This window comes from Salmo salar, chromosome ssa26 (genome assembly GCF_905237065.1).
Source record: "Salmo salar chromosome ssa26, Ssal_v3.1, whole genome shotgun sequence".
NCBI lineage: Eukaryota > Metazoa > Chordata > Actinopteri > Salmoniformes > Salmonidae > Salmo > Salmo salar.
This window is the reverse complement of record NC_059467.1, coordinates 53,116,319-53,132,137: the sequence shown is the minus strand read 5'-3', so window position 1 is coordinate 53,132,137 and position 15,819 is coordinate 53,116,319.

The window sequence follows — 15,819 nt, the reverse complement described above, 5'->3', positions numbered from 1 at the left end:
TCCCCTTTGAGTCTTCATACCACAAATCTAAAGGTAGTCTTTGGAGCTGTATTATACAATGCTGAGAATCTCTTTTCTAGTCAAAACAGACAGGAAAGAGCAAGGTAGCATCCCAAATGGCACCCTATTCCCTATATAGTGCACTACTTTAGACCAGAGCCCTATGGCACCCTATTCCCTATATATAGTGCACTACTTTAGACCAGAGCCCTATGGCACCCTATTCCCTATATATAGTGCACTACTTTAGACCAGAGCCCTATGGCACCCTATTCCCTATATATAGTGCACTACTTTAGACCAGAGCCCTATGGAACCCTATTCCCTATATAGTGCACTACTTTAGACCAGAGCCCTATGGCACCCTATTCCCTATATAGTGCATTACTTTAGACCAGGACCTATAGGGCTATATAGGGAATAGGGTGCCATTTGGGACACATGTCAGAGGATAGAGATAATATGTGTCCCAGAAGTCACGCCAACCCCTGTATGATGATGGTGTAATTAAAGGGATCGGGTTGTTTAAAGTCAGAGGCTCTGTTAGGCCCTGTGGTTAAAGCAGTGGTGGTTGTGGTGGAGACATGCCCTTTAAGACATTAATGTAGCTAATGAGTGTTTTGTCACAATAACACCTCAGGTAGAGGCTCTGTGTTGTGGTGAGTGTCTGATCAAAACAGGGAAGGGTTTGACCACTGGCCAGACAGATGAGTGTCTGATCAAAACAGGGAAGGGTTTGACCACTGGCCAGACAGATGAGTGTCTGATATAAACAGGGAGCGGTCTGGCCACTGGCCAGACAGATGAGTGTCTGATATAAACAGGGAGCGGTCTGGCCACTGGCCAGACAGATGAGTGTCTGATATAAACAGGGAGGGGTTTGGCTACTGGCCAGCCAGATGAGTGTCTGATATAAACAGGGAGCGGTCTGGCCACTGGCCAGACAGATGAGTGTCTGATATAAACAGGGAGCGGTCTGGCCACTGGCCAGACAGATGAGTGTCTGATATAAACAGGGAGCGGTCTGGCCACTGGCCAGCCAGATGAGTGTCTGATATAAACAGGGAGCGGTCTGGCCACTGGCCAGCCAGATGAGTGTCTGATATAAACATGGAGGGGTTTGGCCACTGGCCAGCAAGACTAGTAGAATCATTTTAACTAGCTTGTTAACATTCGGATCCAGAATCTGTGCCATGCATGCAATATTTGACAAGACACAATTTCATTGGTCTGGAAGGTTCTGGTTTTAGTAGAGAGACGTGCTCGTGTGTCAGAGGGGGCTGGTGGGAGGATATATAGGAGGACGGGCTCTTTGTAATGGAATGGACGGCATGTATTAAACACATGGACACCACATGTTTGACTCTGTTCCATTTATGCCATTCAAGCCACTACAATGAGCCCGTCCTCCTATAGCTTCTCCCACCAGCCTCCGCTGGTCTGTGTCTGTGTCTGTGTGTGTGTGTCTGTGTGTGTGTGTGTGTTGATGTCAGCGGGTTTATTCTGTTTTTGTCTGTGGGAGGAAGACGGAGGTCATGTGATCCAGACTAGTGGAGAGTTTAACAACATGGATACTAAAGGTTGTGTTATGTTGGAGTGGAGAGTTTAACAACATGGATACTAAAGGTTGTGTTATGTTGGAGTGGAGAGTTTAACAACATGGATACTAAAGGTTGTGTTATGTTGGAGTGGAGAGTTTAACAACATGGATACTAAAGGTTGTGTTATGTTGGAGTGGAGAGTTTAACAACATGGATACTAAAGGTTGTGTTATGTTGGAGTGGAGAGTTTAACAACATGGATACTAAAGGTTGTGTTATGTTGGAGTGGAGAGTTTAACAACATGGATACTAAAGGTTGTGTTATGTTGGAGTGGAGAGTTTAACAACATGGATACTAAAGGTTGTGTTATGTTGGAGTGGAGAGTTTAACAACATGGATACTAAAGGTTGTGTTATGTTGGAGTGGAGAGTTTAACAACATGGATACTAAAGGTTGTGTTATGTTGGAGTGGAGAGTTTAACAACATGGATACTAAAGGTTGTGTTATGTTGGAGTGGAGAGTTTAACAACATGGATACTAAAGGTTGTGTTATGTTGGAGTGGAGAGTTTAACAACATGGATACTAAAGGTTGTGTTATGTTGGAGTGGAGAGTTTAACAACATGGATACTAAAGGTTGTGTTATGTTGGAGTGGAGAGTTTAACAACATGGATACTAAAGGTTGTGTTATGTTGGAGTGGAGAGTTTAACAACATGGATACTAAAGGTTGTGTTATGTTGGAGTGGAGAGTTTAACAACATGGATACTAAAGGTTGTGTTATGTTGGAGTGGAGAGTTTAACAACATGGATACTAAAGGTTGTGTTATGTTGGAGTGGAGAGTTTAACAACATGGATACTAAAGGTTGTGTTATGTTGGAGTGGAGAGTTTAACAACATGGATACTAAAGGTTGTGTTATGTTGGAGTGGAGAGTTTAACAACATGGATACTAAAGGTTGTGTTATGTTGGAGTGGAGAGTTTAACAACATGGATACTAAAGGTTGTGTTATGTTGGAGTGGAGAGTTTAACAACATGGATACTAAAGGTTGTGTTATGTTGGAGGGGAGAGTTTAACAACATGGATACTAAAGGTTGTGTTATGTTGGAGGGGAGATGGAGAGTATAACAACATGGATACGTCCTAAATGGGTCCCTATTCCCTATAATGTAGTGCAGTACTTTTGACCAGGGTGCTAAGAATTGCACTGTAGGGAATAGGGAGCCGTTTGGGCCACACAAAGCGAGGGTCAGACTAAGGACAAAGCAGACTAAGGATAATTGTTGTTAATTCTCCCAGAGATGTTTAAAGGTGCATTCTGGGATTTGTTCATCCATTTTGGGGATTTTAAATGAATGATGCTGTATGTTGACATTTGATTCTTAAATCTCAGATTTCCCCTTTAACCAGAGCTGAGATCCCACAGGCTTGGAGGGGGTAAGGCCAAATCAAACCAGGCACTTCTCCTAACGGAGTACACACACACACACACACACACGTACACACACACACACACACACACACACACACACACACACACACACACACACACACACACACACACACACACACACACACGTACACCCAACACACACACACACACACACACACACACACACACACACACACACACACACACACACACACACACACACACACACACTGCAGTCCTTATGGTACCCTAAAACCTAAACAAGTTTAGTTTATGGTCATTATTCAGAGATCCTTCCAAGGACGCATCCCAAATGGAACACTATTCCCTACGTAGTGCACTACTTTAGACCCGAGCCCTACGATAGTAGTGCACTAAGTAGGGAATAGTGCTCTGCTCTGGCACACCTTGACCACCGGTCCACCTTCCTGCTTTAATTTTTAATGCTGATTAGGGATTTAATGCTGATTTAATGCTGATTAGGGATTCTGAGGTGGTTTTAGGGGAAACGTGGACTTTAAGACCCTAGAGCTGATTGTAGTGCCCCCTAACTAATCTAATCTACAGCCACCGGCCAGAGATCATGATGTAGACTGGTACCTACTACCGATACACAACACACACACACGTGTGTGTGTGTGTGTGTGTGTGTGTGTGTGTGTGTGTGTGTGTGTGTGTGTGTGTGTGTGTGTGTGTGTGTGTGTGTGTGTGTGTGTGTGTGTGTGTGTGTGTGTGTGTGTGTATATACCACGGTAGTGCCTGTTCATTACGGAGAGATTTGACCCCAGTCACACTGAACACTGGTTGACCCCAGTCACACTGAACACTGGTTGACCCCAGTCACACTGAACACCTGAACACTAGTTGACCCCAGTCACACTGAATACTAGTTGACCCCAGTCACACTGAACACTGGTTGACCCCAGTCACACTGAACACCTGAACACTGGTTGACCCCAGTCACACTGAACACTGGTTGACCCCAGTCACACTGAACACTGGTTGACCCCAGTCACACTGAACACCTGAACACTAGTTGACCCCAGTCACACTGAACACCTGAACACTGGTTGACCCCAGTCACACTGAACACTGGTTGACCCCAGTCACACTGAACACTGGTTGACCCCAGTCACACTGAACACTGGTTGACCCCAGTCACACTGAACACCTGAACACTAGTTGACCCCAGTCACACTGAATACTAGTTGACCCCAGTCACACTGAACACTGGTTGACCCCAGTCACACTGAACACTGGTTGACCCCAGTCACACTGAACACTGGTTGACCCCAGTCACACTGAACACCTGAACACTAGTTGACCCCAGTCACACTGAACACCTGAACACTGGTTGACCCCAGTCACACTGAACACTGGTTGACCCCAGTCACACTGAACACTGGTTGACCCCAGTCACACTGAACACTGGTTGACCCCAGTCACACTGAACACTGGTTGACCCCAGTCACACTGAACACCTGACCACTGGTTGACCCCATTTACCCTGAACACCTGAACACTGGTTGACCCCATTTACCCTGAACATCTAAACACTGGTTGACCCCATTTACCCTGAACACTTGACCTCTGGTTCACCCCATTTACCCTGAACATCTAAACACTGGTTGACCCCATTTACCCTGAACACCTGAACACTGGTTGACCCCATTTACCCTGAACACCTGAACACTGGTTCACCCAGTCACCCTGAACACTGGTTGACCCCAGTCACCCTGAACACTGGTTGACCCCAGTCACCCTGAACACTGGTTGACCCCAGTCACCCTGAACACTGGTTGACCCCAGTCACCCTGAACACTGGTTGACCCCAGTCACCCTGAACACTGGTTGACCCCAGTCACCCTGAACACCTGACCTGTGAGTGTTTGACAGTATTTTAGGTTTTGATGAATAAAAGCCCTAAATCGGCTTTCTGTAGTTCATGACCCCAGGGTGACAACACAGACATAATAAGTGATTTCAATGGGACTTTATACATTCTGATTAGTTTTATACTGTTCAATCCAACTTCAAACCCCAAAAAAAAAATTCACCATTTTCTGCATTTCTTGTACTTTTGTTATCATTTCCACTGTCGGCGTGTGTAAACGAGGCGAAGTCAGGTGCAGGTAGAGTAGCGTGATGTAAACGGAAATCACTTTATTAAAGTTCCCAAAAAAGGAGAGCACATGAACATAACAAAAGTAAAGCTCGTAAAAAGACACCACAGCGACGTTGAAACAATTACACACAAAGCATGATGGGAAAACAGAGGGTTAAATACAAGCAGCTTAATTGGGGCAATGAAAACCAGGTGTGTTACGGAAACAAGACAAGACAAATGGATAATAGAAAAATGGAGCGGCGATGGCTAGAAAAGACTGCGACGTCGATCGCCGAACGCCGAACAAGGAGAGGAGCCGACTTCGGAGGAAGTCGTGACATCCACGCTGTGCCACGCAGCATTATGGGTAAAAACATCTCGGTCCAGTTAACCGGTGAACTGTTGGAATCGTGGAAATTTACGGATTATTCTAATTCTATAGTTGGAATATAGTGGGCAGCAGCTTGAATACATTGTTTTGTTTTTTTTACAATTAATTAATAAACCAGGGAGGAATTATTGACGGGGTTGGAACCAAAGTGTTGGTCAGTGTTTCCAGGGGACCCTAATTATATGTCACAATCCGTGTTTTCTTACTTCATGTAGCTAGCCAGCTAGCTAACATATTCATATTTCACTTATTCCTCTCTGATTTAAGATACAATGCTTATCTAGGCCAACACCAGCACTGGTACCAGGATGTATTAGCAGACAGTAGCTAGCTATGTTTGCTCTGACTCTTAGTACATTTAGCAAGCAAGCTAGCCAAGCTAACTAGCGATTAGCATTAGCGGCTATCAAGATTTATTTTAGTCCACTTGCTACGAAAATATTACTAGCAGACAGTAGTTTGCAGAATAGTGTAATTGTAGAACGCTTGTGGAAAGCAGCGTCATTTTCACCAACATCTTGTTGCATCTGACCGTTCAGACGGCAGATCGAACGGCGATAAATTGTCTGCGACTCCGTAGTCAAGGAACTGCTCTCTCCCTTTTATTTTTATTTTTTTATTGACAGGGCTTGGTGTGGGAACGGGGCGTGCCGCAGTAGAGGAAGACGACTCAAATTGCAAACGGAGTAAACTTATAAAAACGTAACGTTACACCTGCCTGAGTTGCTTATTAAAACACAGTTAATAAAACCAAACATTGAAATACCGTTATAGAAGGTAAAGGGGGGAAAAACAATACCTCATTCTTAAGCAGCTGTTTGAACCCTGTTTGAACCCATATCAAAGACTCAGGAATTATCTTAAAATGTCCCTCTCACTGGCTGAGTCACAGCAACGCTGAGCGTCTTTGGCTAAAGTCACAATGACATGGCATCTGATTGTTTTGATTAGGCTGGAACAGGGTTTACTGCTAGCACAGTCTACACACACACACACACACACACACACACACACACACACACACACACACACACACACACACACACACACACACAGACAGATCTTTGCGGATAAGATTAGACACTTGTTTTAATTAAGACCTGGACAGCCGAGAAGCTAACAACAACATAGATTAGAACAACGTAGAGATATGTTTGATAGACAGGTTAATCTAGCTCCAATTATATCTGACATCTACTAAACCATTCTAGAACGTCCCGGTTCTGTACAGAGAACGCCGGGCTCAGTGACTGTGAGGTATGGAGACAGACAGTAAAGACCAGCCTTGACAGGTAGTGTGAGGTATGGAGACAGACAGTAGAGGAGACCAGCCTTGACAGGGAGTGTGAGGTATGAAGACAGACAGTAGAGGAGACCAGCCTTGACAGGGAGTGTGAGGTATGAAGATAGACAGTAGAGGAGACCAGCCTTGACAGGGAGTGTGAGGTATGGAGACAGACAGTAGAGGAGACCAGCCTTGACAGGTAGTGTGAGGTATGGAGACAGTAGAGAAGACCAGCCTTGACAGGTAGTGTGAGGTATGGAGACAGACAGTAGAGAAGACCAGCCTTGACAGGTACTGTGAGGTATGGAGACAGACGGTAGAGGAGACCAGCCTTGACAGGTAGTGTGAGGTATGGAGACAGTAGAGAAGACCAGCCTTGACAGGGAGTGTGAGGTATGAAGACAGACAGTAGAGGAGACCAGCCTTGACAGGTAGTGTGAGGTATGGAGACAGTAGAGAAGACCAGCCTTGACAGGGAGTGTGAGGTATGGAGACAGACAGTAACATTAGAGGAGACCAGCCTTGACAGGGAGTGTGAGGTATGGAGACAGTAGAGGAGACCAGCCTTGACAGGTAGTGTGAGGTATGGAGACAGTAGAGGAGACCAGCCTTGACAGGTAGTGTGAGGTATGGAGACAGACAGTAACATTAGAGGAGACCAGCCTTGACAGGTAGTGTGAGGTATGGAGACAGACAGTAGAGGAGACCAGCCTTGACAGGTAGTGTGAGGTATGAAGACAGACAGTAGAGGAGACCAGCCTTGACAGGGAGTGTGAGGTATGGAGACAGTAGAGAAGACCAGCCTTGACAGGGAGTGTGAGGTATGAAGACAGACAGTAGAGGAGACCAGCCTTGACAGGGAGTGTGAGGTATGAAGACAGACAGTAGAGGAGACCAGCCTTGACAGGTAGTGTGAGGTATGGAGACAGTAGAGAAGACCAGCCTTGACAGGTAGTGTGAGGTATGGAGACAGACAGTAACATTAGAGGAGACCAGCCTTGACAGGGAGTGTGAGGTATGGAGACAGTAGAGGAGACCAGCCTTGACAGGTAGTGTGAGGTATGGAGACAGTAGAGGAGACCAGCCTTGACAGGTAGTGTGAGGTATGGAGACAGACAGTAACATTAGAGGAGACCAGCCTTGACAGGGAGTGTGAGGTATGGAGACAGTAGAGGAGACCAGCCTTGACAGGGAGTGTGAGGTATGAAGACAGACAGTAGAGGAGACCAGCCTTGACAGGTAGTGTGAGGTATGGAGACAGTAGAGAAGACCAGCCTTGACAGGGAGTGTGAGGTATGAAGACAGACAGTAGAGGAGACCAGCCTTGACAGGGAGTGTGAGGTATGAAGACAGACAGTAGAGAAGACCAGCCTTGACAGGGAGTGTGAGGTATGGAGACAGTAGAGGAGACCAGCCTTGACAGGGAGTGTGAGGTATGAAGACAGACAGTAGAGAAGACCAGCCTTGACAGGGAGTGTGAGGTATGGAGACAGTAGAGGAGACCAGCCTTGACAGGGAGTGTGAGGTATTGGCAGAGAGGGGAGACCAGCCTTGACAGGGAGTGTGAGGTATTGGCAGAGAGGGGAGACCAGCCTTGACAGGGAGTGTGAGGTATTGGCAGAGAGGGGAGAGAGAGAGAGCCTTGACAGGGAGTGTGAGGTATGGGCAGAGAGGAGACCAGCCTTGACAGGGAGTGTGAGGTATTGGCAGAGAGGGGACCAGCCTTGACAGGGAGTGTGAGGTATTGGCAGAGAGGGGAGACCAGCCTTGACAGGGAGTGTGAGGTATTGGCAGAGAGGGGAGACCAGCCTTGACAGGGAGTGTGAGGTATTGGCAGAGAGGGGAGACCAGCCTTGACAGGGAGTGTGAGGTATTGGCAGAGAGGGGACACCAGCCTTGACAGGGAGTGTGAGGTATTGGCAGAGAGGGGAGACCAGCCTTGACAGGGAGTGTGAGGTATTGGCAGAGAGGGGAGACCAGCCTTGACCGGGAGTGTGAGGTATTGGCAGAGAGGGGAGAGAGAGAGAGCCTTGACAGGGAGTGTGAGGTATTGGCAGAGAGGGGAGAGAGAGAGAGACAAAGGGAAAGAGAAAGGCCTTTGGACTCCAAAGGTTAACAGCCTCTTCCTCTCCTGTGGTTGTACTGTATGCCTTGACACAGCACTTTTAGTACTCTCCGCTGATCACACAGAACCAAGAGCCAAGCACATGGCCTTGCCCTCTCTGTGCCCACCCCACCGTGTCCAGCCCCCTGCCCTGCCCACATTCTCCAGCCAACTGTAGAACAGCAGAGCTAACCCTGACGTCCGGACAGCCAGTCAGATATACAGCTGTCAGAGCCAAGCACATGGCCTTGCCCTCTCTGTGCCCACCTCACCGTGTCCAGCCCCCTGCCCGTCCCACATTCTCCAGCCAACTGTAGAACAGCAGAGCTAACCCTGACGTCCGGACAGCCAGTCAGATATACTGCTGTCAGAGCCAAGCACATGGCCTTGCCCTCTCTGTGCCCACCTCACCGTGTCCAGCCCCCTGCCCGTCCCACATTCTCCAGCCAACTGTAGAACAGCAGAGCTAACCCTGACGTCCGGACAGCCAGTCAGATATACAGCTGTCAGAGCCAAGCTGACATCCAGTGGTGGAATTACCATTAGGCATTAGCTGCATATTTAAAGGCATGAAAGACTTGTATAATGACATGAATGAATGATTGATTATGTTGAAGTGGACTGTTAAGACACATCAAACAGGATATGATCTCACAACTCCATGGTGGATAGAGGATATAAGGCTACTATGGCAGCCAGCCAGTCAGCCAGTCAGCCAGCCAGCCAACCAGTCAGTCAGCCAGCCAGCCAGCCAGGCAGCAAGTCAGGCAGCCAGTCAGCCAGCCAGCCAGTCAGCCAACCAGTCAGCCAGCCAGCCAGCCAGGCAGCAAGTCAGGCAGCCAGTCAGCCAGCCAGCCAGTCAGCCAACCAGCCAGCCAGCCAGCCAGGCAGGCAGCAAGTCAGGCAGCCAGTCAGCCAGCCAGCCAGTCAGCCAACCAGCCAGCCAGCCAGCCAGCCAGGCAGGCAGCAAGTCAGGCAGCCAGTCAGCCAACCAGCCAGTCAGCCAACCAGCCAGCCAGCCAGCCAGTCAGCCAACCAGCCAGCCAGCCAGCCAGCCAGGCAGGCAGCAAGTCAGGCAGCCAGTCAGCCAGCCAGCCAGCCAACCAGAAAGCCAGCCAACCAGTCAGTCAGTCCCTGACCCTCAGCAGGTAGATGTGTTAGTCCCTGTGTTAGTCCCTGACCCTCAGCAGGTAGATGTGTTAGTCCCTGTGTTAGTCCCTGTGTTAGTCCCTAACCCTCAGCAGGTAGATGTGTTAGTCCCCGTGTTAGTCCCTGACCCTCAGCAGGTAGATGTGTTAGTCCCTGTGTTAGTCCTGACCCTCAGCAGGTAGATGTGTTAGTCCCTGTGTTAGTCCTGACCCTCAGCAGGTAGATGTGTTAGTCCCTGTGTTAGTCCTGACCCTCAGCAGGTAGATGTGTTAGTCCCTGTGTTAGTCTCTGTGTTAGTCCCTGTGTTAGTCCCTGACCCTCAGCAGGTAGATGTGTTAGTCCCTGTGTTAGTCCTGACCCTCAGCAGGTAGATGTGTTAGTCCCTGTGTTAGTCCCTGTGTTAGTCCCTGTGTTAGTCCCTGACCCTCAGCAGGTAGATGTGTTAGTCCCTGTGTTAGTCCTGACCCTCAGCAGGTAGATGTGTTAGTCCCTGTGTTAGTCCCTGTGTTAGTCCCTGTGTTAGTCCCTGACCCTCAGCAGGTAGATGTGTTAGTACTGACCATTAGAGGTGCTATAAGGTCTTTGGTCCGTAGAACAACCTTTAGACAGGTATGGAGCACAGAGGTCAGGCCATAGAGGTAGATAGAGATCCCTAGATGGGCTGTCACCACCTAGAACAACTTTTAGAGATGTATGGAGTACAGAGGTTAGGCCATAGAGAGATGAATATATTGAATTGATTTGAATTGATTTGGGTTGAAACAAATGTCCAACAGGATGCACATTGAATCACTAGAGAATATCACATGACATCATTAATGAAATATTTCAGAATTTAAAATGTGGTCTTTGACGTTAATTTATCCCTGTTTCTTTTCCAATGTTGTCCTTGATTGTTACATATATCCCTGTTTCTTGTAGTTTTCTGTGATAACACATACAGTCTGTCTCTCTTACAGTAGAATCATTAGGAGAAACTATGACTAGTCTTTACCATCCACTTCATGGAGGTGTCTGTTTTTAAAACGGTAAAGAACTTCTACCCCGTCTCTCCAGCAGGCCTCAGTTAGAGGCAAACTGAAGCCCAGAAAATTGACTGCAACTCCAGATTGAAGAACAGAAGGCAGATTGAAGCTGTCCATGGCCTGGGCATTAACAGAAGCCAGATTGAGGCCTGGGCATTAACAGAAGCCAGATTGAAGCCTGGGCATTAACAGAAGGCAGATTGAGGCCTGGGCATTAACAGAAGCCAGATTGAAGCCTGGGAATTAACAGAAGCCAGATTGAAGCCTGGGCATTAACAGAAGCCAGATTGAGGCCTGGGCATTAACAGAAGGCAGATTGAGGCCTGGGCATTAACAGAAGGCAGATTGAAGCTGTCCATGGCCTGGGCATTAACAGAAGCCAGATTGAAGCCTGGGCATTAACAGAAGCCAGATTGAGGCCTGGGCATTAACAGAAGCCAGATTGAAGCCTGGGCATTAACAGAAGCCAGATTGAGGCCTGGGCATTAACAGAAGCCAGATTGAAGCCTGGGAATTAACAGAAGCCAGATTGAAGCCTGGGCATTAACAGAAGCCAGATTGAGGCCTGGGCATTAACAGAAGCCAGATTGAGGCCTGGGCATTAACAGAAGCCAGATTGAGGCCTGGGAATTAACAGAAGCCAGATTGAAGCCTGGGCATTAACAGAAGGCAGATTGAGGCCTGGGCATTAACAGAAGCCAGATTGAGGCCTGGGCATTAACAGAAGCCAGATTGAGGACTGGGCATTAACAGAAGCCAGATTGAGGCCTGGGCATTAACAGAAGGCAGATTGAGGCCTGGGCATTAACAGAAGCCAGATTGAAGCCTGGGAATTAACAGAAGCCAGATTGAAGCCTGGGCATTAACAGTCTGAGCATTATTTTAGGGTCTTAGTTGGTTCTGCTCTGGCTCTTCCTGTCACATTGACTCTTGGTCACAGGGGCTCTGTGTGTGTGTGTGTGTGTGTGTGTGTGTGTGTGTGTGTGTGTGTGTGTGTGTGTGTGTGTGTGTGTGTGTGTGTGTGTGTGTGTGTGTGTGTGTGTGTGTGTGTGTGTGTGTGTGTGTGTGTGTGTGTGTGTGTGTGTGCCCTGCAGTAAGGAGGAGTAGGTTGTGTAAAAGGTCAACCACTTCTCCCTACTATAATGTTTCAGTCTGACTTCTCCTCTTCCCACCACCTAGCTGGACAGCATCTGTTTCCTCCTTCCTAGTGTGCAGCGTTCACTGTGACTACACCCTGTATAAAAATATCAAATCAAATATTATTGGTCACATTACACATGGTTAGCAGATGTTATTTGCGAATGTAGCGAAATGCTTGTGTTTCTAGCTCCGACAGTGCAGTAATATCTAACAAGTAATATAACTGGTTATAGGGGATAAAGGGCTGGTTATAGTGATAGGGATAGGGGATAGGGGCTGGTTATAGGGATAGGGGCTGGGGATAGGGATAGGGGCTGGTTATAGTGATAGGGGATAGGGGCTGGTTATAGGGATAGGGGCTGGTTATAGGGATAGGGGATAGGGGCTGGTTATAGGGATAGGGGCTGGGGATAGGGATAGGGGCTGGTTATAGTGATAGGGGATAGGGGCTGGTTATAGGGATAGGGGGCTGGTTATAGGGATAGGGGATAGGGGCTGGTTATAGTGATAGGGGATAGGGGCTGGTTATTGGGATAGGGGATAGGGGCTGGTTATAGGGATAGGGGCTGGTTATAGGGATAGGGGATAGGGGCTGGTTATAGGGATAGGGGCTGGTTATAGGGATAGGGGATAGGGGCTGGTTATAGTGATAGGGGATAGGGGCTGGTTATAGGGATAGGGGATAGGGGCTGGTTATAGAGGGGCTGGTTATAGGGATAGGGGATAGGGGCTGGTTATAGGGATAGGGGCTGGTTATAGGGATAGGGGATAGGGGCTGGTTATAGGGATAGGGAAAGGGGCTGGTTATAGGGATAGGGGATAGGGGCTGGTTATAGGGATAGGGGCTGGTTATAGGGATAGGGGATAGGGGCTGGTTATAGGGATAGGGGCTGGTTATAGGGATAGGGGATAGGGGCTGGTTATAGGGATAGGGGATAGGGGCTGGTTATAGTGATAGGGGATAGGGGCTGGTTATAGGGATAGGGGATAGGGGCTGGTTATAGGGATAGGGGATAGGGGCTGGTTATAGTGATAGGGGATGGGGGCTGGTTATAGGGATGGGGGCTGGTTATAGGGATAGGGGATAGGGGCTGGTTATAGTGATAGGGGATAGGGGCTGGTTATAGGGATAGGGGATAGGGGCTGGTTATAGGGATAGGGGCTGGTTATAGGGATAGGGGCTGGTTATAGGGATAGGGGATAGGGGCTGGTTATAGGGATAGGGGATAGGGGCTGGTTATAGTGATAGGGGATAGGGGCTGGGGATAGAGGATAGGGGCTGGGGATAGGGGATAGGGGCTGGTTATAGGGATAGGGGATAGGGGCTGGTTATAGGGATAGGGGATAGGGGCTGGTTATAGGGATAGGGGATAGGGGCTGGTTATAGGGATAGGGGATAGGGGCTGGTTATAGGGATAGGGGCTGGTTATAGGGATAGGGGATAGGGGCTGGTTATAGTGATAGGGGATAGGGGCTGGTTATAGGGATAGGGGCTGGTTATAGTGATAGGGGATAGGGGCTGGTTATAGGGATAGGGGCTGGTTATAGTGATAGGGGATAGGGGCTGGTTATAGTGATAGGGGCTGGTTATAGGGATAGGGATAGGGGCTGGTTATAGGGATAGGGGATAGGGGCTGGTTATAGGGATAGGGGCTGGTTATAGTGATAGGGGCTGGTTATAGTGATAGGGACTGGTTATAGGGATAGGGGATAGGGGCTGGTTATAGTGATAGGGGATAGGGGCTGGTTATAGGGATAGGGGATAGGGGCTGGTTATAGGGATAGGGGATAGGGGCTGGTTATAGGGATAGGGGATAGGGGCTGGTTATAGGGATAGGGGATAGGGGCTGGTTATAGGGATAGGGGCTGGTTATAGGGATAGGGGATAGGGGCTGGTTATAGGGATAGGGGATAGGGGCTGGTTATAGGGATAGGGGCTGGTTATAGTGATAGGGGATATTGGCTGGTTATAGTGATGGGGATAGGGGCTGGTTATAGGGATAGGGGCTGGTTATAGTGATAGGGGCTGGTTATAGGGATAGGGGCTGGTTATAGTGATAGGGGCTGGTTATAGGGATAGGGGATAGGGGCTGGTTATAGGGATAGGGTATAGGGGCTGGTTATAGGGATAGGGGCTGGTTATAGGGATAGGGGCTGGTTATAGGGATAGGGGCTGGTTATAGGGATAGGGGATAGGGGCTGGTTATAGGGATAGGGGCTGGTTATAGGGATAGGGGCTGGTTATAGGGATAGGGGATAGAGGCTGGTTATAGGGATAGGGGCTGGTTATAGGGATAGGGGATAGGGGCTGGTTATAGGGATAGGGGATAGGGGCTGGTTATAGGGGATAGGGGATAGGGGCTGGTTATAGGGATAGGGGCTGGTTATAGTGATAGGGGATAAGGGCTGGTTATAGGGATAGGGGATAGGGGCTGGTTATAGTGATAGGGGCTGGTTATAGGGATAGGGGATAGGGGCTGGTTATAGTGATAGGGGCTGGTTATAGGGATAGGCGATAGTGGCTGGTTATAGTGATAGGGGATAGGGGCTGGTTATAGGGATAGGGGATAGGGGCTGGTTATAGGGATAGGGGATAGGGGCTGGTTATAGGGATAGGGGCTGGTTATAGGGATAGGGGCTGGTTATAGTGATAGGGGCTGGTTATAGGGATAGGGGATAGGGGCTGGTTATAGGGATAGGGGATAGGGGCTGGTTATAGGGATAGGGGCTGGTTATAGGGATAGGGGATAGGGGCTGGTTATAGGGATAGGGGCTGGTTATAGGGATAGGGGATAGGGGCTGGTTATAGGGATAGGGGCTGGTTATAGGGATAGGGGCTGGTTATAGGGATAGGGGATAGGGGCTGGTTATAGGGATAGGGGATAGGGGCTGGTTATAGGGGATAGGGATAGGGGCTGGTTATAGGGATAGGGGCTGGTTATAGTGATAGGGGATAAGGGCTGGTTATAGGGATAGGGGATAGGGGCTGGTTATAGTGATAGGGGCTGGTTATAGGGATAGGGGATAGGGGCTGGTTATAGTGATAGGGGCTGGTTATAGGGATAGGCGATAGTGGCTGGTTATAGTGATAGGGGATAGGGGCTGGTTATAGGGATAGGGGATAGGGGCTGGTTATAGGGATAGGGGATAGGGGCTGGTTATAGGGATAGGGATAGGGGCTGGTTATAGGGATAGGGGATAGGGGCTGGTTATAGGGATAGGGGCTGGTTATAGGGATAGGGGCTGGTTATAGTGATAGGGGCTGGTTATAGGGATAGGGATAGGGGCTGGTTATAGTGATAGGGGATAGGGGCTGGTTATAGGGATAGGGGCTGGTTATAGGGATAGGGGATAGGGGCTGGTTATAGGGACAGGGGATAGGGGCTGGTTATAGGGATAGGTGATAGGGGCTGGTTATAGTGATAGGGGATAGGGGCTGGTTATAGGGATAGGGGATAGGGGCTGGTTATAGTGATAGGGGCTGGTTATAGGGATAGGGATAGGGGCTGGTTATAGTGATAGGGGCTGGTTATAGGGATAGGGGATAGGGGCTGGTTATAGTGATAGGGGATAGGGGCTGGTTATAGGGATAGGGGATAGGGGCTGGTTATAGGGATAGGGGATAGGGGCTGGTTATAGGG